This window comes from Asterias rubens, chromosome 9 (genome assembly GCF_902459465.1).
Source record: "Asterias rubens chromosome 9, eAstRub1.3, whole genome shotgun sequence".
Lineage (NCBI taxonomy): Eukaryota > Metazoa > Echinodermata > Asteroidea > Forcipulatida > Asteriidae > Asterias > Asterias rubens.
In genome coordinates this window covers 8,560,689-8,585,459 of record NC_047070.1, presented here as the reverse complement: position 1 = coordinate 8,585,459, position 24,771 = coordinate 8,560,689, and the positions used below count along the sequence as shown (strand labels likewise).

The window sequence follows — 24,771 nt, the reverse complement described above, 5'->3', positions numbered from 1 at the left end:
CCCCCTGCCAGCCAGACTAATCCCGCGACTACCATTTCAGCATCTTAGTAATTTTTTCTTTTAATGGCTTCACCTGCCTCCATTTTCGAGACACATTTTTATCAGTCACGTCACCCTAACACGATTAAGCTTTAAATGCTTCTGCATCACTTGGGAGCATCCCATCCACATCTTAAGCATCTTCTTGCTGATGCTTACCATCCAAATTATCGTCTGGCCCTCATGATTATCTTGTTACTTTCCACAGCTTGACACTTTCTTAGAGATGTTGAGGTCTTTGCCCATGAGTCTGACTTCTTATGAAACAGTGACGAGTCATTCTCACTGTGTGGGGCTCCCCCTGCCCTCACCTTCTAAAATTTAGACACTCTGAGAGGAAGTGACGCTACTTTACTGAAAAAAAGGAGAGAACTTGCCTCTTGGCGTTTACTCTGGAGACCCCGATTAGCGCACAGAATTATTATTAATCATATTTAATTACTCATTTATGGTCACCCGGATAATTACTGGGAAATAATGGTCATTTTCGCTGCGTGTGGATCACAGCAATACTGCGTACCAAGGTCATGCTGTAGCTCTTCGCTTAGCAATGTGCACTCTAGCTCTGCCAATAATTATCCTTTTCACTCGACCATGAATTTATCTTCCCTTTCTTCGTTTTTCCCTCGGCTTTGTTTTCTTTTGATGCCTGGTCCCAGCAGCCATTCTATAAAAAAAGAAATTCCCGCCGATGTGCAGACTGCATACAATCAGTTGATTATGATGGAAATTCACTCATTTCAAATTTCACCATTTCAATATTTGGTGAAGGAAGAATGCGAAAGATCAAATGTTGTTCCGACACTGTGGCACCTCGCCCGTTATCAAATTTGACATAGGACACGAGGGGTGAAATTTTGTGACTCAACGAATCTTCCTTTTTTTTTCTTCTTCCTTCTTTTTTTAAACCACAGTCCTGCTAGAGTTCCTTAACTTAATTGTAAGTCCACTTGAAAATCAAAATCGAATTTTTCAATGCCTTCGAAATTAGCTCCACACCCTTGTTGGCTGACCCTCTCTTGTCTGGACAAAGGGAAAGGGTGAAGTTTGGAAATCAAATTTGAGCGTGCCCGTCGGCAAAATCATTCGTTCTTTTTTTGAATTAGGTATATATTGAGTGGAAATGATGATGTTACAATTTTCATGGAACTTCTTAAACATCAAAAGATGCACGGCAAACTTGTTCTTGTCTTTAGTCTCAACATTAAGTTTGCTCTTCATTCGATTAATGAATTTAAGAGAAATAAAATATTAACATTATTAGTGGCTAGGAGTATCAGTACAGAAGAGAAAAAAAAAAATTGTTGGGGAAAAAAAATTCACTGGAAGACGGACAGTTCATAGTTATTTCTCCAAATGACTTTTAGTCAATAATATTGTTTTACAAAATTTAGGTGGAGAAAAAAAATTGAACGGCAATTCGTATACATGTAGTACTGAATATTTTTGGATAGAAATTGTAAGAGAGGACCTGGTTTTGAAAAGTTTAAATAATGCAATTGTGGAAAGCTAACGCACTTTGTACATTGGTGCTAACATGTAGTTGTTTAAATGCATTTTGACCATTGTTATTTACTAAATACATGTTCACCTGCTGATTAAATAATGGTCGTACATGTAGGTCTGAGGGGATATTGTCAGGGCTCCACTGGGGCTTTTCTTTTAAACAAATTGAAAATCCACTTACTTTGTAAAATTGTTATTGTTCAATCTCTCGGACTTTCTAAGGAAATTTATACCATCCTTGTCTTCAGAAAAAAAAAACTTTTTACAAGATTTGATTAAATTGTTCTTGTAAAATGTGCAAAAAGTTTGCATTTCCTTTAAATCTTTTTAAATTGTTTTGTTGAAAATGACAGGAAATTTTTATGTCCTCTCACCAAAGCTAGTTTGTTAATGGTTTGTGCGTGTGTGTTTTTAGGACCATGTGTTACACCAGAGCAGTCCAGTCACATAAATTATAGATTCTCCTTTTTCATTTTCAAGGTATTCACTGTGAGTTCCTATACACATGTCGGGTTAACAGACTTGTGTATTTCAATCTCTCTTACATTGCCTTCATTCTAATTTTCGGCCAATTTCATTCAGCCTTGAATCAGTGACATTACAACGACGGAACCCTGGAAAAAGAGTAGTAAATAGAATAGAATGAACAAAAGCCCCGCTAGAAGTACACGGATTAATAGTGACTTGGATTTCAATTCGGGACACGCCATTCTTTGCCTCCCATTTAATGGAATATACTAAACCCGCCTTTAGCATTCATTTTCTGGGTAGTAATTCGAAGAGCGAGTTGTGTAGCGACTTCGTCCTCACAGCATGTTAATTGGTCGGTACTGTGCATGGACAGTTTCCCCCCTACAATCACTCAAGCCTTGCTTTTGCATCACAAACGCTGTTTTCATCAACTAGAATCAAATGTTACAACCCCCCCCCCCCCCTTCATCTTCCTCAGGAGGAACGGGGGCTTTACTCTGAAAATACGAAGAAGGATGAGAACAACGCATCGCGAATGAGATTATAAAAACTCACAATCATGGCACAGTTAGCCGGCAAGAGGTCCGGCCGCGTGTGCCTAATGCAGTTCTATTTTTAGCAGGAGACTCCTTGATCAATTTTATTGATGAAAATATATTGCTGGCTGTTTAGAAGTGATGATTCCCCCATGGGGGCTGGGGTCATCAGAGGATGTTCTGAACTCATGTCCCAGTCTCCGCTCACTGACTGTCCTCACTTTCACACCATTTCCCCCCTCTCCTCCCCCCCCCCCCCTGTCCTGTAAGAACGTGACCCGGCAATAGGTGTTCGTGTGGAAATGTGAATAATATCAGGCCTTGTGAACACATATTTTTTTCTGTGCTATTAAAGTGGGATTTTTATATTATAATGCGGACTGGGGGTGTGATTTTTTTTAGTCAGTGCCAAAAATTTATACATTGGATGTTGTTCTTGTTGTAATTTTGTTATCTTTCCATCGAGTGTGTCTTGTTTGTGTAGTCAAATCTGAAGGTTGCGTACAAGTACTTTCTGTCATTAGAAGATTTTGCCTTTCTCGAAAATGTTTTGCAGATTTTAGGATTTAAATAAAGCTTGAGTAGTGACAACAAGGAATTTTATTAAGGAACTGGAATAACACATGTTTAGTTATTAATACACATAATTAAATTGACACTTTCCATTCAACAACTGCGCGAACGGATCTTGATTATTCAGCTTTTTTTCCCCGGAATATTTGAAACAACATGTCCTATCATGAAAACAAAGTCTGCATACTGTAAAAAAAAAAAGAAGAAAAAAAAAAAGTAATACCTGCCACAAATACTGCGCTGATGTTCGTTCTAGTATTTCAGGTATTTATGGAGATTTATCCGTTGAAACAAAATACCAAAAAATAACCGTAGCACCATTTACCGAGATAGTTGCTGTCGAGTGACATCACATTCTGACCCAATATTGAAAAGGATGCATATCACAAATTGTCAATGCTAGCAAATGTTGTTTTAAATTGATTTTTTTTTTTTCCATATCTTATTTTGTATTTTTATTGTATTTTTATTATTAATTCAGTGAAGTATCACCTAAACCTGTTGTTTTGTAATTCTGGTGATTTAAGTGTGTGAGTCTCATGAATTGTAACATTCCAAATCTAGAATAAGGGGACGTAGCCATTTATCAGGCAGTCTCATGTGTAAGGGTAAAACAGAAATTAGTATGTATGTAGGAAGTTTCATGTTCACCCATATTAAGTTTCAAGAACCGAACACATACTACATGAACATACATATACACTAAATATTTGTGAAGCACTTTAACATCAAGATAAAAGCGCTGAAAAGAGCAAAACCAAAGGAACTATAAATACAACAAATTACATCTGATACAAGTGAGTTTTGAGAGATTTTTTTCAACAATGTCAAAGAGTTACAATTTCTGATGCGTACTGGGAGGTTGTTCCATATTGGGTTAGGCGTGTGGTGTCAGAAGCTGATCGCAAGCTTGAGCGTGGCGGTTGGTGGAGAGCAAGGGCAGGATGATGTTTTCTTGTTGCTATTTATCTAAATAACATGCATGCTTTTACTAAAAAACAACTCCTTAGCAGTAACAGTTTAGAAGCTTAGAGTTAGTAACTTGGCCCTGCAAAAGAAATCATGTTATATTTTATCTGAAAGCTTTTATGTTGAAAGTGCCTCCCTGCCTCCCCTCCCCCCACTGATTAGAAATCAATAAAAGTATGTCGAGAAAATGGAATCTCTAAAGATTGCCTGCAGGTGGATCTGTGGTGTCTGTGTGAACGCTGCTCTCAATATACAGCCAGAGATGCAGTTGGTAACCGCGTCACCTCACTAAACATGGATGCATTCAACATTCTTGATGAAAATACAGTGAGAGTTTTTTTTTTTACATTCTTGATGAAAATACAGTGACAGTTTTTTTTCTTCTTCACGGAAGCACCAAAGGCATTTGCCTCCATGCCCCCTGGTTATTGCCTTTGTGCCCTTGAAATGCACCAGAAAAAAAACCTTTCAAAAATGAAGCATACAGGGCTGAATCATTTGTATAAACTCCGCATAAAAATACTTTGTGACATTATACCTCAATTCTCAATGTATTGATTTGTTCACTGTATGATTTGCATCCTCATATTTTATAGTTCTCTGGTTGTTTGTTGGTTGTTGTATAAATACAGACCCCACACAAACCCAACAACAAACAAACAGACAAATGTGTCTGTCTGTTTGTTGTGGGGTCTGTTTGTTTGTTATGGGGTTTGTGTTCAGTATCTCAGTCTTGGACAAGTGTATTATAAATGCATTGTTATTGTAAGTACTCAGCACCCTGGTCCCATTAGTACTCACTGATCAACAGGTTTTTCCTGAAGAACATACATACAATCTGTGTTTACGGAACATCTTTCAGAATCATCTAGTGCAATTGAATGGTTCAAAACCCCCTAGCTAGGCCAGGCAGCACACTTGAAGTTCGCCCAATGCTATAGTAAAGGACACTCTTACAATAGGGGATGACCATCAGCTGTCTCCACGGAACAATAGGATAACTTTGGTTTCTCCAGATGTTACCACACCAATCAATCTGTCCAGGCATAAATGCTCAGCCTTGGATACCTCCAACCCACACACACACACGAGGTGTGTCTGCTTCTATGGTCTGCGGTATAATACCATGTGGGTTGAAACAAGGTCGAGTTCCCCTCGGGGGAAGAACAGCTGTAAAGCTCAGGATTCTTCTGGGGATTGGTTCAATTTTTTTATATCAATTTTTTGGTTTAAAAATAGACGTTAGTGATAAAGGGTTTAACTGTTTGTGACTTGCTTGTTATTGTCTGAGGTGTGAAGTGTAAAGAGAATGCAGTTGGTTGTTTTGTACTGTTGTACATTACTTTTAAACTGGGCTGTGATATCTGAAGTGATTGTGGGCGGTGTGGCTTTGTAGTACGACGTGTCCGTTTTAACAAAAGTCCAGATTGATTTTTGGCAAGAATTAGGCCTGGTCATTAAAACAAATATGTTATTGGAAAATACTTGTTAAGTTGGTTGCAGACTGTGTGGTCAATCAAGTAGAATTGACCCATTTCTGGAATGTTTGAGTTCATTGGACGGTTTAAATTTTTCGAGGTTTTTTTGTGTTGCTGAGTGCGCTACGCACAATCATGACGAAAAAAAGCTTTTCATTTGTGTAAGTGAGCTGCACCATCCCCACTGGGACTAATCAAGGACTGGTTACCACAGTTATTGCTTGAAGCTACACTTGAACATGTTGAATTCCAATTCAGGCTAAGCGCCCCTCTACTTTGGATTTTATTTTATTATTCTTAATAAAAAAAATTTGCCCCCAGATTTCTGGAGGGGATGTAGGAAAGTGATCACACATGCTGTGTAGGGCGTTGATGACTCAAACATGTCAATCACATCTAAATTATTCATTTCTGGATATATAAAAAAATATAAAAAATATTGTAGCACTAAAGGCTGATGGGAATATTAATAATGAATATGTCAGCCCCGGTCCTGGCCTGGATGTTTTGGCCCGAGATATCCGTCATAATGCCATACAATCAGTGTCTGAATTCATAGCCAATCCATCCGTCCTCAATTATCCAGGGAGGACGCCGACGCCGTGGATCGTTGACGAAAGCAATTGGACTAGCTGGCTGTGGCCACTATATGCAGGGATGAGGGGCCAAGGTGTTTGCTTAGCACCAGGGCCGTTAATGGAAGAACAAGTGTCGGTGCTGACATCTGGGTAAAATTTCCATAAAGCTTGTGTAAGCATACAAACTTGCGAAGCACAGAAAAGTATTACTTAACAGAAACAGGTGACCAGTTAAAATTACGTTGGGTTTACACTGTTGTGACTGGAGCCCTGCTCAATTTTTGCTTCGCAGAGAAAATTGATGAGCAGTGGTTTTTGCTTAACAGCTTTATGAAATTGGGCCCTGGTTGAGACTGTGGTTAACAGCAGTGTGTAGTGTGGTTTGAGTTGTGGTTTTGGGGGGGGGGGTGGGCATAGGAATCTGCCTGCCTGCCTGCCTTCCCCACTGATGACTTGATCGATCTATATCGAGAAAGACAGCATGTGGATCAATACGCTGCCCTTCAGTGGGTTAACACTTCTCTTGACAATATCGTTTAGGGTTGCCGTGAATGAAATGAATCTGTTTGTAGGAACTTGGGACAGAAACAGCTGGGACTGCACCGGCTGCGTTGAAATTAAATTTGCCTCATTCTCTCGGCCATCTTTGATTTGGTGAAAATGAATGAAGTGGATTTTGGGTGTGAATTATTACGCTCGCAAGCCGTTATTTCACAACTGTCACTTTTAGTCCACTTGTCACAAATTTGTCTAATGCTGTTCCTGTTTGTTTAACGCAACAATGGGGTGTTGATTCCTTGAGGGAAATCTAGGCTGGGTTGAGGGCTGATAAAAATGTAATTTATGAAACCAGACTCTATAGCATTGTAATCACAGTTCATCATATTGAATTGAACCAATGACAAAAACATCTCTCAATCCTCAAGTACCAATTGACTCTTGAAAAAAATATGTCTGCTTGAAACGAAACGTTACGTTAAAAAAAAAAAACAAGTTGACATCCTGCCTGGAAAACACAAAATAAATTTTGATTACTTGAAAATATAGGCAGCTACAAACTTGCAACAATTTCTGGGGTGTTTTTGTTGTTTTTGGGGGTGTGTTTTGTGGTTATTATTTTGGATTAGGTTTATTGTTGCTGTACACATTTAAGTGTAGTGTACGTAAGCAATAAAATGGTCAGCACCCCTTTTTCGTAAGCAATAAAATGGTCAGCACCCCTTTTTCGTAAGCAATAAAATGGTCAGCACCCCCTTTTTTGTTTTAGATATTGAACTTGCATCCATTTTGATAAGATGTCACTGCATGTACACAGGGAACCTGACAGTAACTGTTTGATGGAAAGAAAACATATTCTTGTCTTTTCATTAATTGAAGCAGGTACTAGAACCTTGAGCATTCTCAATTTGTGTGCACTTGTCATTGAGAGTTTAGGAACACCGTCAGAGCTCTGTAAAATAGTGTACGGGTCGTGACATTACCGTTGAGCTTTCAGAGATGGATGGACTTGTCCAAATGAGTTTTTAGCCCTCGCCCTCCCAGATGCAATCCTTATCCCGTTGGGCAACATCGGAGGTTATTTCCCAGGAGATTACTGGATAAACAACGACCAGAGAATTGGGGGAACTGGTCCCGGCAGCCAGCAGCATCTTCCAGTACATGGCAACTCATCTCTCTCTCTGTATGCTCGGGTCCCTGTAGACTCGCCACTATCTCTCTTTACAATGATAACAATTACAGGCTTGTGGATGAGAGACCTATATAAACCTAGTGTTGAAGAAATGATGCACAGTCCACTGAGGGTTCGGAGTCCCATTGGGAGAAAGGAAAGTCAGGAGTTACAGGAACCTGCAAAAGGTTGGCAAAAGGTGATGCAGGTAACGGCAGTTCAATTTGCTCTGTTTATGTAAGAAGCACTTAACGAGAACAGATGCGCTGAGAATTGTATTAATAGAAAGTACATCAATGGTCGTAACATCATAAAGGTATACTTGTACGGAAGATAACTAGATTGTAGTTTCCATTGTAGATTTACAATAGCAGTCATGCATTGTAGCAGGCATGATTTACTATTATTTACAACCTGCTTTCTGCGATAGTACCGTTTAAAGGTTGGAGTACTTTTTGTATGACACAAAACACAGTCTTTATATTTATAAGGCTTTCCTTAAAATATTACTTGCTGAGGAGCTTTAGTGTTTTTGAGAAATGATTAAAACAATTTCACTAAAATAGTGTTTGTCTCAGTGAGACAGTTTTTTTTAGCATGAACAAAGTGACTCTCCTGAAAACATTCATGTAAACATATTTAAATACTTACCCCCCCCCCCAAAAAAAAAGAGAAAAAAAATGGATTTCCAATGTTAGTTTATAATATATGTTAAGTTTGCATCAGGGATAAAGAATGTTAAATTTGCATCAGGGATAAATAATATCTATTTCATTTTTTTACCCATACACTGATGTTTGTTAGCACTGGAAAACAAATTAGTAATAAATAAATTTGCTGAGATCCGTAAACCAGCAAATAAAATAGGAATGTTACGTCCTAAGCACCATTTTTTTTAACCACCCTCCTCCCCCCTATAAAATAAGAGGTCAAGATGCAAAGATGGAATTTGTGTACTTGGTCATGATGTAGCCTGGGAGCCTGATATGATAAAGGTTATGGTGTGGCAGTCACATCTCTAGGGGGCTGGGTTTATGCTAGGACCATGGCACGTTTAATCGGTGTGTGCGATTGGTTATCATGATTTGCTCATTGGATAATATCATATACCCTCAGGATATGTATATTTTTTTCTCTCTAAACGCTCCCCTTGGGAAATATCAACACTTTTTACTTGATCATATATTCATAGGAGTGGAAAAGAATCATTTTAAACTATTACTGGTTTTCATTGGCAAGGTACTCGGTGCAGCTTGTGCATAACATCGGTAACAGTAAAAATGTATATATTTTTAACGCCTTACATCGATGTGTACTTAGCACTGTATGCTCAGTAAAAATATCGATGTTCTCAGAATCGTACATAACTGACATGGTATAAAATTGGTCACGGTGGGAATTTCCCTTTGAATTTTTTTTCTTCCTGGAAATGCAATTAGTTTTTATGAAATGAGGAAATCAATTAGTTTTGATCTCACAAGTCCAAAACGTAATGTCTGAAAACAGTGGACACTTTGACGTTTGTTCCCAATCATAACTCAAAGAAACTTTCACAGTTTTGTCATTATATGTCGGGTCACATCAAGTTGTGGATATAATGGTCCTTGACAATAAATAATAATAATTTAATAATTTCTTGCATTTCTTGTGCGCCATCTCCATCGGAGGATCTTCGAAGGCACAAATTACACCAAAAAAAAAAAAAAAAATAGAAGCAAAATACATACAATAAATATTACATAAAAATAGCATAACATTTACCAAAGTGACACATGCCCTTTAAATGGTTCCCTCTTTGAACGTTTTGAAATGGAAATTTGTATTATAAGTTTCTGATGCAATTGATCATCCATTCATAAGTGTGAGTGGGGATTGGAGCTATTGAAATAGTGTGGACACACCAAAGAAACGAATCTCAATATAAACGAGACGTAACAACTCATGAGGGACAAAGTAACCTGGCACCATTTCATCAAAGCTGCTTCTACTGTACTATTCGGCCCAAGGACAAGGATGATGATGATGACGTGTATATTATATAGACATGCTTTTGTAAGCAAAGCAATAGATAAACAAACAATAGTTTTACACAAATTGTAAAATCATATCTTAAAAGTGAAATTTGAAATGGTGATGATTGAAGTTTATAGCAAGGTAAGGGGCAATGATTCATGTCTCTGTATAAAGCATTATTACCATCCTCACGGGAGTATCACGAGCCAACATGGAGAGGATTTATTACTGAAACAAGGGGGGCTTAGGCCGGCCAGAGAACACGCTTGGTCACGGTCACTCGACCAGGCATGTCTATCTGATTAAGGCAAATCCGTGGTTACGGACCAGGGAGATGATTGCATCCAGTCTAAGATCTTGTCCCGTTATTGTCTTTGCGGATGTGACCCCCGTGCCGTTCTGTTGACACATTTCACTGGAATCACTTGGCTATCCAGTGGGGCTGAGAGCTGTCAGGGATTGTTTTGCCTCGCCGATCTGTGGAGGACAAAGTTTGGCATGTGTAAACAAGTTTTAATTAAAGTCGTAAGAGAAACATTTGTATGTCACGAGAGCTTGGATTCGGTGTTGAGTATTGTAAGGCATTTGTTGATGTCCCCCAACGTTTTTTTCTTTTCTTTTTCTTTTTTTCTGAACTTGGTGTAAGAGTTCGTTCAATACATTTGTGTATAACCTTTAACTCGTCCTGAGTCGACTTGAAAAGTTTTGTTTTCCTGCGATCTTTTATTGAAGGAATGGAAGACTGAACTAACAGAAAGTCTGTGCAAGTAAAAATATAGCACAACACAGGTGGACTCCAGACCTGTATGCTTTGTTTTTGAAAGGGCAAGGGCACCAAAGCATTTTCTCCTTGGTAAAGAGCACTTTATGAGGAAATTGTAACCAAGGCAATAACCAGGAGGGCATGAAGGCAATTGCCTCTGTGAAGTATCGGGCCCGGTACTCTGTTGCCAGTATGCTTAGCCTGCAAGATCTCAGCATATATAACATGCAGGCATTTCTAGCTATTTAACAAAGAGCATGTAGAGTGGGAGGGTTTCACCGCTGCGAGCCAACATTAAATTTGAATGGTTGTGCCACACGCTGTAATTGGTTTCTTTACATGCATGATGTGTATGTCGTTATATTTGCAATCGTTGAACATTTCATCACAATCCAAGGTGGTTCTCTCCTGCATGAAACATGACTTGGGCAAAGAGAATTTAACATCAACAAGGCCCGGGTTAAGATGGGAATCACTCAGGTAGCAGGAGCTGACATCACACTTTAAAGTGATCCAAAGGCCCCCTAACCCTCACCCCCCCCCTAAAAAATAAATAAAAAATTCCATCTTGATAAAATGCATTTCAATCTTCATAATCCTCATTGAGAGGGCCAAGAATTCAGCCTCAGCCTTTGGCTAAAAATAACTAAATTATTATTGTTTTGAGGGTGATGTTTTTTTTTTTCCCCTCATGAAAAGAACAAAAATAATTGCCAAGGCAAGCAACATTAGAGTGAAAGCTACCCCCTTCACAGGGAAAAGCTAACACTAATGAATACAAACAAACAGCATGTGACAGGTGTTTCTTAGGAAATAGGTTGGGGGATGTGGCATAAAGGCAGCAGGGGAAAAAAATCAAGTAATGCGAGCAAAATACGTGCTCAACTCTGGCCTTCCCCGATAGTGTCCGAAATAATCACAGTTTAAATGTTGGAAAGATTTGTTTTAAGCAGGCCGACTTTACGAATAGTTAAGACTTTATGCAGAGATGGGGGCAGGGCGCAGGGCGCAGGTGCTCAAAGTGCAAAGACATCTAGATTAGAAGTGGGTCAGCAATGGCTGCTGACACGAGCTGTCAGGTTTGGAGACCAAGGAACTTTGAGGCATGTGATGAAGAAAACAAATGCAGAAGAATATAATGTTAAGACAACATTCATGAAATTGACACAGCTTTTGAATTTCAGTCATCTGATTTCATAGGTTTTTCCCAGGATTTTAGGATTTTCTTAAAATAAGTTAAAGCAATCTCCTAAGGAAGAGAGAAGTGGTCTATATTTTTCCTGCAAAACCCGTAGTTGTGTATTTCAGGCATGTCTGGTGATCTCCATGTCTGTAAAACTCCTTAAATGTAACATCATGGAGGGTCCGAGTCTACCAATGCGAATCAGAGCGAGTTTTGACATCACATGGATGTTTTCGCCGTGAATGTTTGGCAGGAGTTGAGAACTGTTGCAATTTAATCGTTGCAAATTTGTGACGTCAACATCTTATTCGCAATCACATTCATTGATGTAGGCTTGACAGGGACACAAACACACAAGCCATTTTCCAAGAATGTTCATGTTGATTTAAATCTCACCCATATTACCTGTGCACTTGAAATGCAAATGTGCCAGTGTAGCTGCACAGAAGAAATCTTTTACAATGAACATGGTGTGAGACTCTTTCAGATCTTTGGAAATCCAGGGCCCATTTTGATAAAACTGTTGAGGAGAAAACACAGCTTAACTCATTTCTTTGCCTTACAATACATGAGTGGGGCACCAGTCACTACAATGAAAACTTTATGGACATACTAAAGGCTAGGAACCAGTTTCTCCTGAGCAATATTTGTCTGTGCTAAGCAAAATTGTGCTTCATGAAATTTGGGCAGGTACGTACAGACGATAAGCGACATCTACAAACCAAAGCAAATGTGTGTTGTCTCTTTTTCTTGACTTGGGCAGCCGGCACCATGTTTAGTTGATTTAAAGGGTTATTATTTGCTGGAGGTTCCTGGTCAAGCTGGGTTCATCAAGAAATCTTTGTAAATGGAAAAAAAAAGTCTTGGAAGCATTCAATCAAACTAAAAAAAAAGGAATATAATTATGGCATTGAACAGTGACATGAGAAAATTCCAGTGAGGTTGACTGGTTTATGGAAGTTGGCGGAGCCTGAAAGATTAGATTGACCACCTGCGGTAGGCTCCTCCACCTTGAACGTGACCCAGCAAAATGAACTAAAAAGGTGGGCCACTTGCACTGATGAAGTGACTGACCATCAATTCAGATGAGTTCACCGCAGTCTCCCCCTAATGACCACCTGCCTAGACATACTGTCAGTCACTCACATCATGTAACAGGTCCTCACACTGTTGGCATGATGCTATGTTTGTTGTATAGGGATGCTGGCACATCATTTGGTCATTTATTTCCTCTGGTTGTTAAGGGCACTGGACACTATTGGTAAACCGTATTGTCCAAAGGCCCACACTTCATTTATCACAATTCACAATTTATCTTCATTTATTATATATAAAATAACAAACCTGTGAAAATTTAGGCTCAATCGGTCATCGCAGTCGGGAGAAAATAAAGGGAAAACCCACCCTTGTTTCGGCACGTTTCGCCTTGTCATGACATGTGTAATTCTCGATGTCGAGAATTGATAGTTGTTTTAAAGTTTTCTCAAAAAGGTAAAGCATTTCATGGAACAATATTTCAAGAGAAGTCTTTTACCATTACCTTCTGTAAACCCTGTAAGTTATCTGTAAATCTGTGAGTTTTTTAAATTTTTGTTTCTGTTCCGAACGTGTATAATGGCTTTAAAGGCACTGGACACTATTGGTAATTTTTAGCACAAAAACTTACTTGGTAACAAGAAACATCACACAATACTGGCTGGCCATTTCTGGAGTCAAATTACACACCCAATTTATAGTAAGTGAGTATAGAAGCATACTACACTGTTATAACACATGGGGACAATGACTCCCGAAATGGCACAGCCAAAATTATAGTGACGGTGAGGCCAGGTAATTTGGATCGTCACAAAAATTGTAAAAAATGTCACAAATAATAGTAGCGTTTGTTGTACTTGAACATGCTGTGCAATCCAAGCATTTGTGTCACCATGGCGTTCTGTACTGACTTGATTCACATAAATCTCAGAAGCCTTGGAATTCACTTGGATGGCGAGTTAATGTAAAGTGACTCAAGCCTACCTGCCCCAATATCTCTGAACTGTCCACGTTTCATTCATAATGAGAGCGAGAGACCTTTGTAATCCCCCCGTACTCGTCCGCCGGATCTTCAATCAATCCTGTAATATTTTTTTAACTTGATGTGTTTTGCCCGAGTGCACCTGCACAATCAAAAGCCAAAAGATCTTCTGGATTATCAGTGCGATTCGACATAATGCCATTATTGGATGGCAATCTTTTCCTTTTTTTTTGTTTTGGAAGTAAATTACATGGCCTTGGGAATTCAGTTTTCAAGCTCCCCCTTCTACTCTGCGTGCTGCGAGCGGTTCTTTAGTTTATTCCCCCCCAGTAAATGGCAGTCAACCTTTTGGGTCCATACTTATACATGTGCTTTTGTATTCCCTTCCACTCTACCTCCATTTGATGTCAAGATTCAATTGTCCAATTTGTAGCCACACACGGGCAGTGCAGGCACGAGCCACTTTGCCCGTCTGTTTGCTCACTTTCTTAATGCCTTTCAAACGCACTATACAATTTCCTGTTTGAGTTCTTTTGACAAAAATTAGCGGCGGGCGCTGGCGAAGCATCAAAGCCACAGCAAAATCCCTCTGCACTTTGGTTAAGTTCCCCTATTCAGGGGCGGCCTTTTTTTCCCCTCTTTCTCTCTCTCTGCTAGTGGTTATGTCCCTGGGTAGGTTATAATCGGGTGTTTGTTGTGGATAGTGTTGGAGCTGAAGCAAACCAATGAACTGCTACACTTAATGTTTTCACACTAATTTGATTGCGAGTGCTCTCTTTAGTGCTTTAGTCCGAGTTATCCTTTGATCATTAGAAGGTAAAGAAATTGTGGGTTTCCGCTTATGTCAACAGTTTTCTGTGGTAGACTCTTTTGAAGCATGATTCAGTTCAGGCGTACTCTGACGCAAAGAGATGATTTTAGTGTACAGGTTTGAAGAGTTAGTAGCACAGACCCTACCTGTTTCATTTACATAGCATTTACTACACAATGAACAGGTAGTTGGTTTCTTCAAATATTTTGTGTATAACATAGAGGTTCTAATAACAATTGCTCAGTTTGAAGTTGGTTGTATTCAAGTGTGGTGAACACAGCAGTCTTGCTTTTTTTTTACTCTGCCCGGACAGAGTTATTTATCTTCAGTAGGGCTCCTTCATTGAAAAACATCTCTCTGCAATTGGAAATTGAATGTTCTGAGAAGAGAGAGAGAAGCGAGAACTTCAAAGACAATTGGTAAACTACATGGCTGCCAATACACTGCAGAGCTTGGGTAATATTGATGCTGTGGTTTGCGTTCTCGGCCATCAATCAAGCCTCAGAGCAATATCCTCAGCTTCCGTATTGCCTCGGAGCCAGGGACCCCCCTTGGTAACTGCTTTAGCATCGTGACAGGAGCCGGCTAATGAAACTGGATGTCTTATTATCCCATACGGTTCTGCCTCCTTGTTGTACAAGCTATACACACCGAGCTGCCGTCTGGCCGATGGCCTGCCTAAGTTTCCCTTCCCCTCCCCCTAAAAAGAAAAACGGCGCAAGATTGATACTTGATTTCCTGTGACCGAAAATTCTATTAATCTCTAAATCCCTGTGATTAAGAGTGATTAAGAGAGGTAAATCGGCATCGGATGGAAGGGAACAAAAGGCCCAGCGCAGTCTTTTGTCTGGTTCTTGACTCTTTTGGGGCGCACCTATTGAAAAATGACTAGCTGTTATTAATACTGTCAAAGGGACTGGCCTTTTTTTTGTCATTATGGCTGGGAAACGGTTGATGGAAGAGTTTGATGTTGAAGAGTTTTAATATTTCTCAATTAAGGCTGACCTAGATGCTGTAAAAAGCACAACTTTTCTATGATGGGTTGAATCCTGGTCGAACACAATGAAGTCCTCAATTTTCTTTGATACCTTGGTTGAACTGTGTTGCTTCGTTTTTGAAGGGGCAAGGGCACTAAGACATTTTCTCCCTAGTAAAGGGCACCATTTGAGGAAATTGTAGATTCCTATAAGAGCATTTCAAGTGCACCAGGGGGCATGAGGCAATCGCCTTTGTTGCCTTCATGAAGTATCAGGTCTGACGTTTTTAAACTTCACACGTAAGTTCAAAAGAAACTTGGCCAGGACTTTCTTTGGAGTAATCGGAATCCCTCGGAATAGTGTAACCGTATTGTTCAAACTTCTGAAGCATGGTCTATTTGATTAAACTGTTAATCTATAGATTAAGGAAGTAAACCCAGCAGGAGAAAAGGCTTTGATGTGGGTCTGTGACCCTGTCTTCCGTTCGTCAAGTGGAATAAAGCACTTATAAAAATATTGAAAGGTTGGGGGGGGGGGGGTGTTCTGGTTGACAGGAGGAAGAATAATCTAAAAGCTAATCATGATGATTTACTATTGTACTTCCGGGCGGTGGCTTGATACGATTGATGGCACAACATTAAGAGGAAGTTTAGACCAATGGAAAAAGCAAAAAAAAAAAAAAAGAAGGAAACCTTACTACTGGATGCTGGGTCTCCCCGTTGATGAATGGTTGAACAGCCTTCCCCATCATCATCATCCCATCATAGTGCAATCAACCTGACGCTGCCACTGCTAATAACCCTACAGTACGGCCACTAATGACACGCCATCGACTCCTAACAGCTCACAAACCGGCAGCACCCCTCTACTCATCAAAGTGCATTATGCCTTGCAATAATCGCTGCGTCGATGAAGAAAATATTATTGAAAAAAAAAGAGGGAAAAAATCTATGTGTAGAATGTATCGCACATAGACTGTAAAGGGATGTTATTAACCCTGTTTTTTCTTGGGTTTTTTTTATTACTTTTTCTCCTCCCCTGTTCTCTCTTTTTGTCACCCTCATCAAAAATTGAATCGGGTGGGGATTATTCAGCATGATTTGGTTTAAGAACCTGTCTTAATTCCTGCTCCCGCTAATGGGAAAACCCTGAACGTTATTGCGGGAAAAATTACAACAGTAATTACATCCGTTTGCTGTCACTTACTGTTATATATACTACCTTAGTAATTTAGAAAATGTGTAATTAATATAATCACTTTGTCTCCTGTGAGGCGGAAGGTTTCGGGGTCCGCTGTTGCTTGTGGTAATTGTATGTGCATAGTAATGCGGACTGGGACTGTAAGCTACCATCTTTAGTTAATCCTGCTGTGATGTAATTTTAAGAACTTGGAGTTTCATTCCACCGCAACTTTTCACGTGATATTATTCTATCAGAAAGTATCTCAGTGGATGTTATGAATCATTTAGAGTTTGAGAAAGACTCTGCTAGGGTCAAGTCGTCAATGCCGCTAACGGCTTTATTAATATTAATCATGTTAATCATTATAGTATAGTATTGTCAAGTAAATGATGATTGCTGGGGAAAGTCTGCATAGCTTTGCAAAGATGGACTGTTTTTTGGGGGTTTAATTACGTACAATTATCACAATAAATGGTCAAACCTTGGGTCTAGAATAATAATAGTATAAATAATAAATTGCCTTACATCAATGACTAGACCCTAAGGCGCTGTACAAATTAAAAGAGCACCAAATAGTAGGAGGAAATTATCAAAAACTACTAAAATTATAAAACCACAAAAATCGACCAGCCGGGAATTAAAACTACATGCCGCAAAAGTCAAAAAAAAAAAAAAAAAAAAATTACCCCATAAATGCTGGTTTGGTACTAGTGTATATTGAGTGAGTTTTCAAATTTCAAAGAATAAATTTACTCTCTCTGACAATTTGCAATCGTGTCTTTTCTTGGAACATTCATCCCAGTCAAAGTCGTCCAAAGTTAAAAAATGTCTGTTGTTTCCTTTATTTACTCCAAATTGCTCATTTTGATGTCATGATTTATTTCAAACTTGAATGAAGGATGAATTATACGTGCTACGTTGCCAGTTTTTCTCTAGCTCAAACACACGCACAAGTTTGTCCCGTCTGATTCAGTGACGATCACTCCACTTCTTGATGGGGCAAGTTTGCACAAGGAATTGTTGAGCAAACAGACCCAGAATGTCCGGCCTGGTAATGGATATATAACACCACTCAGCAAAATCCAACACAAAACAAATAAAGCTAATTTAACAAAGCTATCGAAGGTGAATGCATCGTTTAGCCTGTCACGACCAAAAACCACTGTCAAAGTCACCCAACTTTATTTATTTGTCTCCATTTATCAGTGGAACGAAACACGCTTACTGTTGACGAATACATGAAATCCATCATGGCATACTCAGGATGAAGTTCAAGTATGAACATTATATATGTACTTGCACGATTGACACATCATTCCAGTTAAGTAAATTTTTGTGCTCACTGTTGCAGAAAAATTTGCTAAGGTGCAAGCGTATTTCACAGGTTAGCAGGAAAATTAGGCCATATTGGGCGTTCACCATGGATTTGCATTGTGAAGTCATTTATTTTCTTGCAGTAAGCAATGGAAGGGTAGCAGGCCTTTTCGTGGGCTTACGTTTTAGCAGTGCTATGTTGAGAGGGGGTGTTGCGTGCATGGATCAACGCTTAGAGTCCAAATGCAACGGAATTAGGTCACTTTGATTGTGTGCTAATTGGTCCTGTGGCATGTTATTAGGCTGCATCATCTGTGCTTGTAAGACATGGGAAGGCTCTTTAAGGTGGACTGACACAAACCCACCAAGATGGGTTCATAATACAAATTGGATTGGCAGCTGTTCCCATGGCAATATTTGTGTGTGGCAGCTGAGTAGTATTCGATTGGCCATGGTAATAAACATCACATGAACTACAGTCAAACCCAGTACCCCCCCCCCCCCCCCTTCAATTTGTTTGACTAGTTGGGCATGTGTTTTTACATGGTTCCTTTTTAATATTTTTTTTTTTTATCAGGAATCATTCTTAAACTTTTTTATTCAAGCCATTCTGAAAACCACTTAAATATTTGTTTGTGTTTTTAGTTTGTGCTTGGACAGTATTTGTTTTTCCTTTTTGCAAAGGGAGTTAACAAAAAAAATATCTTTATATTTTGTACCTAGACATTGAAGTGAAACTGTAGTCAGGATTTTTTTTATTGACACCCCCCCCCCCCCCCCCGCAAAGTTGCCATTGCACTGAAGAAGACAAAGACCCATTGTAGATTTATATTGTGGCATTGAGTTTGTAAACCTCAATCATCGGTGTGTATTCAGGATGCCATCGCATGAACAAGAGGTTGCTGTTAAAATATTTGTTAAGAATCTTTCACTTTTTTTTTTTTTTACAACATCACATTGACCACCACCATTTTTATAAAACAAGACATGGTCGCTGCGTACTTATACCAGTAATTAGTCTACACTGTTGTTGCTATTAGTGGGCTATAGTGAAGATATGAGGGGGAATTGAATGGTGCATAAGTTGATGATGCAACCATGGAATTCAGCTCTCAGTCCAATCATGTGAGAAACGGGCATTAAATTCTTCCTACTTTACTCTGATTGTCTGATATTTGGAAAAATAAGAAACAAAATAGCTAAAATAGCCTTATTAAAGGTCCATTAGACCATATTAAACCATTATAAACAATTAGGTCAGCCCTTGTGTTCAGTTAAATGTTCTACTTTTTTTCCAAGGACAAAATATCACGCCTGGAGAAAAACACCTGACTATACACTGATGATTAGGGACACCACAGATTCAACTGTACATTTGCCTTAGATTTGTGGATTTTGGGGCCTTACAAATAATACTCTTATATTATTTATATTATTATTAGGAATCATGTTGAAATGAGGCAAAAACAGAGAGTAATGATAGGCTGTATCAGTAATACTAGATTACAACCAGAATTGGTCGTCAATAACTCTGTGATTACAATACATAGATAGCTAACCCCCCCCCCCCCCAGTCTCCATGCTTTCTTAGATGGGAACATATATCTCTCAAGTGAACAGCGTTGAAGGACATCGATGGTGAAACAACGCCGCCGCTCATCACACAAGGATTCCAACAATCAGTGTTTTTGCAATAATACGCAGTACGTGGCTATCAAGGAAATAGTCCTTCAAAAGTGACAGTCAAAACAAAGAGTCGATATCTTGCTGGGAGAATAATAATCGTGGGGAAACAGAGAGTGAGAGAGAGAAAATTGTCAGCATTGCTAAATACTTGAGCATTTTGGACACTCTGGTGTGTGGTCTATAGATTGGGAGATTGTTCAGCAATGGGGAATTGACTACAGGTGGATACACACACAAGTTTATAATTTTCCCCCCAAGTCTAAAATTTGATTGGAAAATGTGTTTCTCATAAGAAGAGGTGACTGTTTTTGCTTACAGGTTTCAGATGCCAAAAAGTGTTTTTGTGTGTTTATATGTGAAAAATATACACACTATTGAATTTTCTTTACAAAATGAACTGGTTACCAGTAAACTGTTGTAAATACCAGATGTCCAGAGGCACACAAAGTGGGTCTGAATAATGAGATAAATTTCCTAGTATTGAGCAGAACTAATATTATTAGCTTTTGTTTTAGATTTTGAATTTCTCCTTTTTTTTTGATTGGGTGAGGCCGTGTTAATCATCATAAATAATGTACATATGTAGACTTATTTGTTTGGTTCAAGGTTGAAAGGTGGAATATTGTCTGTTTTGTGAGTGCCATTTTAAAATTGCATCATTTCGTTTAGGGTTTAAAGTATCACAGCAAGAGTAACAGCAAAAATTATGTAGAATTCAACTTATTTTTGTACAGGACATGGCTTGTTGGTTTATCATGTTGATCAGATTGGTTAGTTCATCCATTTAACCACTAGCCATGCTAGCCTGGCTCTTAGTTGCCTGTTGGACACTTGATGTGTTTGTTGCATTGGGGAGACGTTACCCAGTGCAATGTTACCATGGAGCGATGGATGTTGTGAGTACAAATTGGTCTCCTCTGCTTGTTGATCAAATAACGGTGGTCGTATTTGGAGTGCGGTGGGAATAGCGTTTGCATTCAGCATGACACACACACAGGGCAGCATCTTGTCATCATTGCGGATGGTTCATTGTCGAATCCTTGGGAGCCCAAGGTCCACACATTGTCATTATCTGTTTAAGGACGGTGAATGGCGGTGGGAGAAAGAGGGACTTGAAATTGCCTGACTGTCAGCCCATTACACAGAACCAGAAATAACAAGTTACAGAATAATGCTGAGCCCAGACAAGGTCACAGGCTACCCACAAAGCTGGTCAAATCCACTGTTAGTATGGAGAGAGGAGGAGGGGCGCGCTGGGGGAGACTAGGCACTAATTCTGAAGAATAATAAATTAAACCTGTCCAGATGATTCTAATGGGATTGATTCATTGTATAAACTTCATCTGTCTGAAACCCAAGTAATATGTTTGTAATATCATATAAACACAATTCCTTTATCATCAGTGAAACTGTTTTGAATGCATATACCTCGACGCCCTATTACATTACCCCCCGAATGTTTGTGAAAGAATCAATTATTTTTCTTTTGTGCTGAGGCAGCACAGTTTATTTGTTTCTTTGATTCAACATCTCACACTTTAATAGCTCTGCTGAGGCACACACCGCCGAAAGATGTTTGAGCGTGCGTAAATATGGTACTCGCATCGCTCGGCCTTCCTATCCCAAACAAAGAGGATACCGTGCAGCAATATTTACGAGCTCTTTGGAAGTCCATTGAGCTCTTGAACTGACTCCCCAGTGCCTCCTAGGGCTTGAACATCAGACACGGTGCCGCTTCCCCTTAACGCAGTTTGCGATGAACGCTTTGAAATTTGATGAGGGTCCACTAAGAACCTCTGAGCGCTGTTGCGTTGCGGGGCCATACAGGGTTGGTGATTCAGTGTGTTCTCAGACTTTTCCCTGAGGGATTCAGGGAAGAAGCGCAGAAGGAAGAAGGGGGATGTATAGAAGAGAAGAAAAAAAGATCGGAGAGGATAAAAAAAAATCTGAAAAATCAAAAATAAATAAAGAATTAGCCCGTGTTGGATATCCTTTTGCTTTTAAAGTAAACGGCGGGGAATGTTTTGACTTTCCGTGTACATGGAAAAGCTCTTTGTGGTCTAATGTAGCTCTCACAGAAAGGGACTACGTGTTACCTCTCTCTACAGAGCAAACTGCCTCCAAGCCCTGTGGCAAAATAATTTAACAGGCAAGGCCTGACCATATTGTGGTTTCTTGTCGAAATATCAGCTAGTCAATTTAAGCATTATTGGCTGCGCCTTTTTGATAAAGGCAACACATTTCGATAGCAAAACTACACCAGCATTTGGGAATGAATGTACATTGGAACAGCTGTTACCAGAGGGGGGTGGGGGTTCGTTTTAATTCAATCTTCATTTACATCTACATCTACCTTTTGATGAAACAACCTGTTGTAAATAATATATGGAATCTGTCGGTAGAGAAAATGCCACGTTGCACTAATACACACACACACCGTACAACCCATTGCAAGTCAATTATAGAATATATAATGCACTTTATTTAAATGTACACTAAGTAGTTTTTTTCCCACTCTCTGGGTTGAGAGAGTATGCTGGTATGTCTTCCCTGTACTAATTTAAAAATGCAACAGGCATTCTTGGGAGTTTTTTTTTTATGTTCCTCAATGGCTAGACTTGGCAATTTGCAGTGTGGAAACCCCCAAAAAAAATGAAACTATCAAACCCACCAGCACAAAAATAACTGCCATTTGGTCATGGTTGGCTGAGCCATGTGCATATTAAAGTGCTGGGGTGACGGTTATTGGCGTCGTGTACTTTTAAGTCAACCCTGGACTGGATGGTTATAATAATAATTTTTAGGGAGTACGTGTTGTGGCCATTTTTAGCAATTTTAAGAAAGGATTGGAATGATTAAAGACGAGAAGAGGAATGGCATATATCAGGAAAACAACTTCTTGTATTATAATAAGTATATCAGTTTCGTCATACTTATCCTCCATAGTAAAAATTACTGTAAAATATACTGTCAGAGTTTAGCCAATGGCATTTCAATACCATAACCATAATAAAAAAAATCACCAATTGCTTATTTTGATTGGTGCAACTGAAACATGCACCAGGGCAGGGCGAGACTCGGGCAACAGAGACAATGACCTCCCCAAAGCCTCCAAATAAATCCAGGCCTGGAATAAAAACACTGCCCTTGTTTTAGTTTTGTTTGTACTGCACAGTCCAAAATGAATATGTACATGGACACACATCAGCAGATGTCACGACCACTCAACCATCAGTTCCTTTAGTCCATAAATTTACATACATGTGGAAAAAAGGATAAATTTTCAACATATGATCACACAGGCCTATTTAAAAAAAAAATTACGAAATAATGCACGCTCATGTAATATTCTTTATAATACTGTAATATTGTCTTTGCATGCCTGCTGAATCAACGTGTCTAGCTCTGAATAATTTCTGACTAATTTCTTGTATTTTAAAAGAGGAAACCAAAAAGTATCTGTACTTTTGGATCTGCAGCAGCCGATTTCAAAAAAACTTTACGCAACTGCGTGAGTCCACTTGCGCAACGTTTATGGCACAACTTACGCAATGGACTTACGCAGTTGTGTAAATGTTTGTGATATCGACTGCAGGAGTCTGAAAGCCTCTACAGTGCTTATCAAACTTTGTTGTGAAAAGCAGTGTTTTCTTTTACTAATTGACACAACCAGCAGGCCTGATACTTCACGGAGGCAACGGAGGCGATTGCCTCCGTTGCCCCTTGCCATTGCCTTGGTGCCCTTGAAATGCTCCAGTAGAAATTTACAATTTCCTCATAGGGTGCCCTTTGCCAAAGAGAAAATGCCTTGGTGCCCTTGCCCTTTCAAAAACGAAGCATACAGGCCTGAACCAGTATTCTCAGTTTATGTACAAACCTGTGGAACTTCAGGCTCAATTGGTCATCGAAGTTGCAGGAAAACAGTGAAAGAAAAAAAAGCCTGTCGCAAATTCAAATTTTGGGGTGGAAACTACCTCTTTCTCTAAAACTACATTACTTCAAAGTGTTTCGTTTTGAAACAAAGTTTGATAGTGTCAGCAGATCCTCAGTGCCCTTTACCGAGAACATTATTATGGTCTTAAAAATTTGTATACATTTTATTTATTTTATTAAAAAAAAATTGTTATATGACAGAAATTTGCGTTAATCGGGATGCAATTTGCTCCTTTCGCCGCAAATAGCTTGTGCATAGCACTTGTCATTAACGGTGGCGGGCGAAAACCACCTGTAATCATATATCTTCATCTCTGATTTAATTGTCATCAGTTCAAATTGTCTAAATACTTGTAAATCATAGGATCGCAATAATAAATTATGGTGGCTACTTTAATTTGACATCTAGAATGATACTGCTTGAAGAAGATTTGATCTCCATTCATCCCAACTAGTCCATTCGTCAACATCCATATCGGGCAGTCAATTCACCCCAGTGTAAATACCCAACATGTACCAACACGTTCCGCTGCATACACAGTCTACGACTAATTTATGGGCCTCCATGCGCTGTCATGCTATGGGTTTAGAACCACACGCTTCACTTAAACGTGCCTTTTCTTCTTCCCACTGTCGGGTCTTTAGTTGTGTCCCCCCCCCTCCCTCCCTTCCCCAACTGGTATAATATTTGCTTTTGTATTATATTCTTATATTACATGTATGTACATGACTCCTAAGTGTGTTCAACCCTGAAGTGCAAAACAGAGAAATTGTCAAGTCAAAAGTCATTTATGTCACAAGTTTTCCTGTAAAAGCTGCTGATACTGAGGATTTTTTCAAGTGCACATTTATTGACTAATGGTTAGTTGCCTACATGTCAGGCCAAGGAAAGAAATAAACAAGTTACTCGTTCCAGGCCACTTATTTTCACGGCTGTTTCAATGTAAAAAAAAAATATATATATGTAAGCCTGAGTTTCGCACGCTAAAATTATAATAATAACGTAAAATAAGGTGCACAGTACACATGTATCTGGAAGGTACAATTCAAATGCTCATTACTAGTGTGAATCT

At 39.2% G+C, this 24,771-nt stretch overlaps 1 protein-coding gene across 1 annotated transcript in view; it reads left to right on the top strand.

Moving 5' to 3' along the window:
* Positions 1-24,771, top strand: part of LOC117294727 (nucleolysin TIAR-like) — a 73,216-nt gene that overhangs the window by 47,045 nt on the left and 1,400 nt on the right. The gene's annotated exons all lie outside the window — the stretch shown is intronic.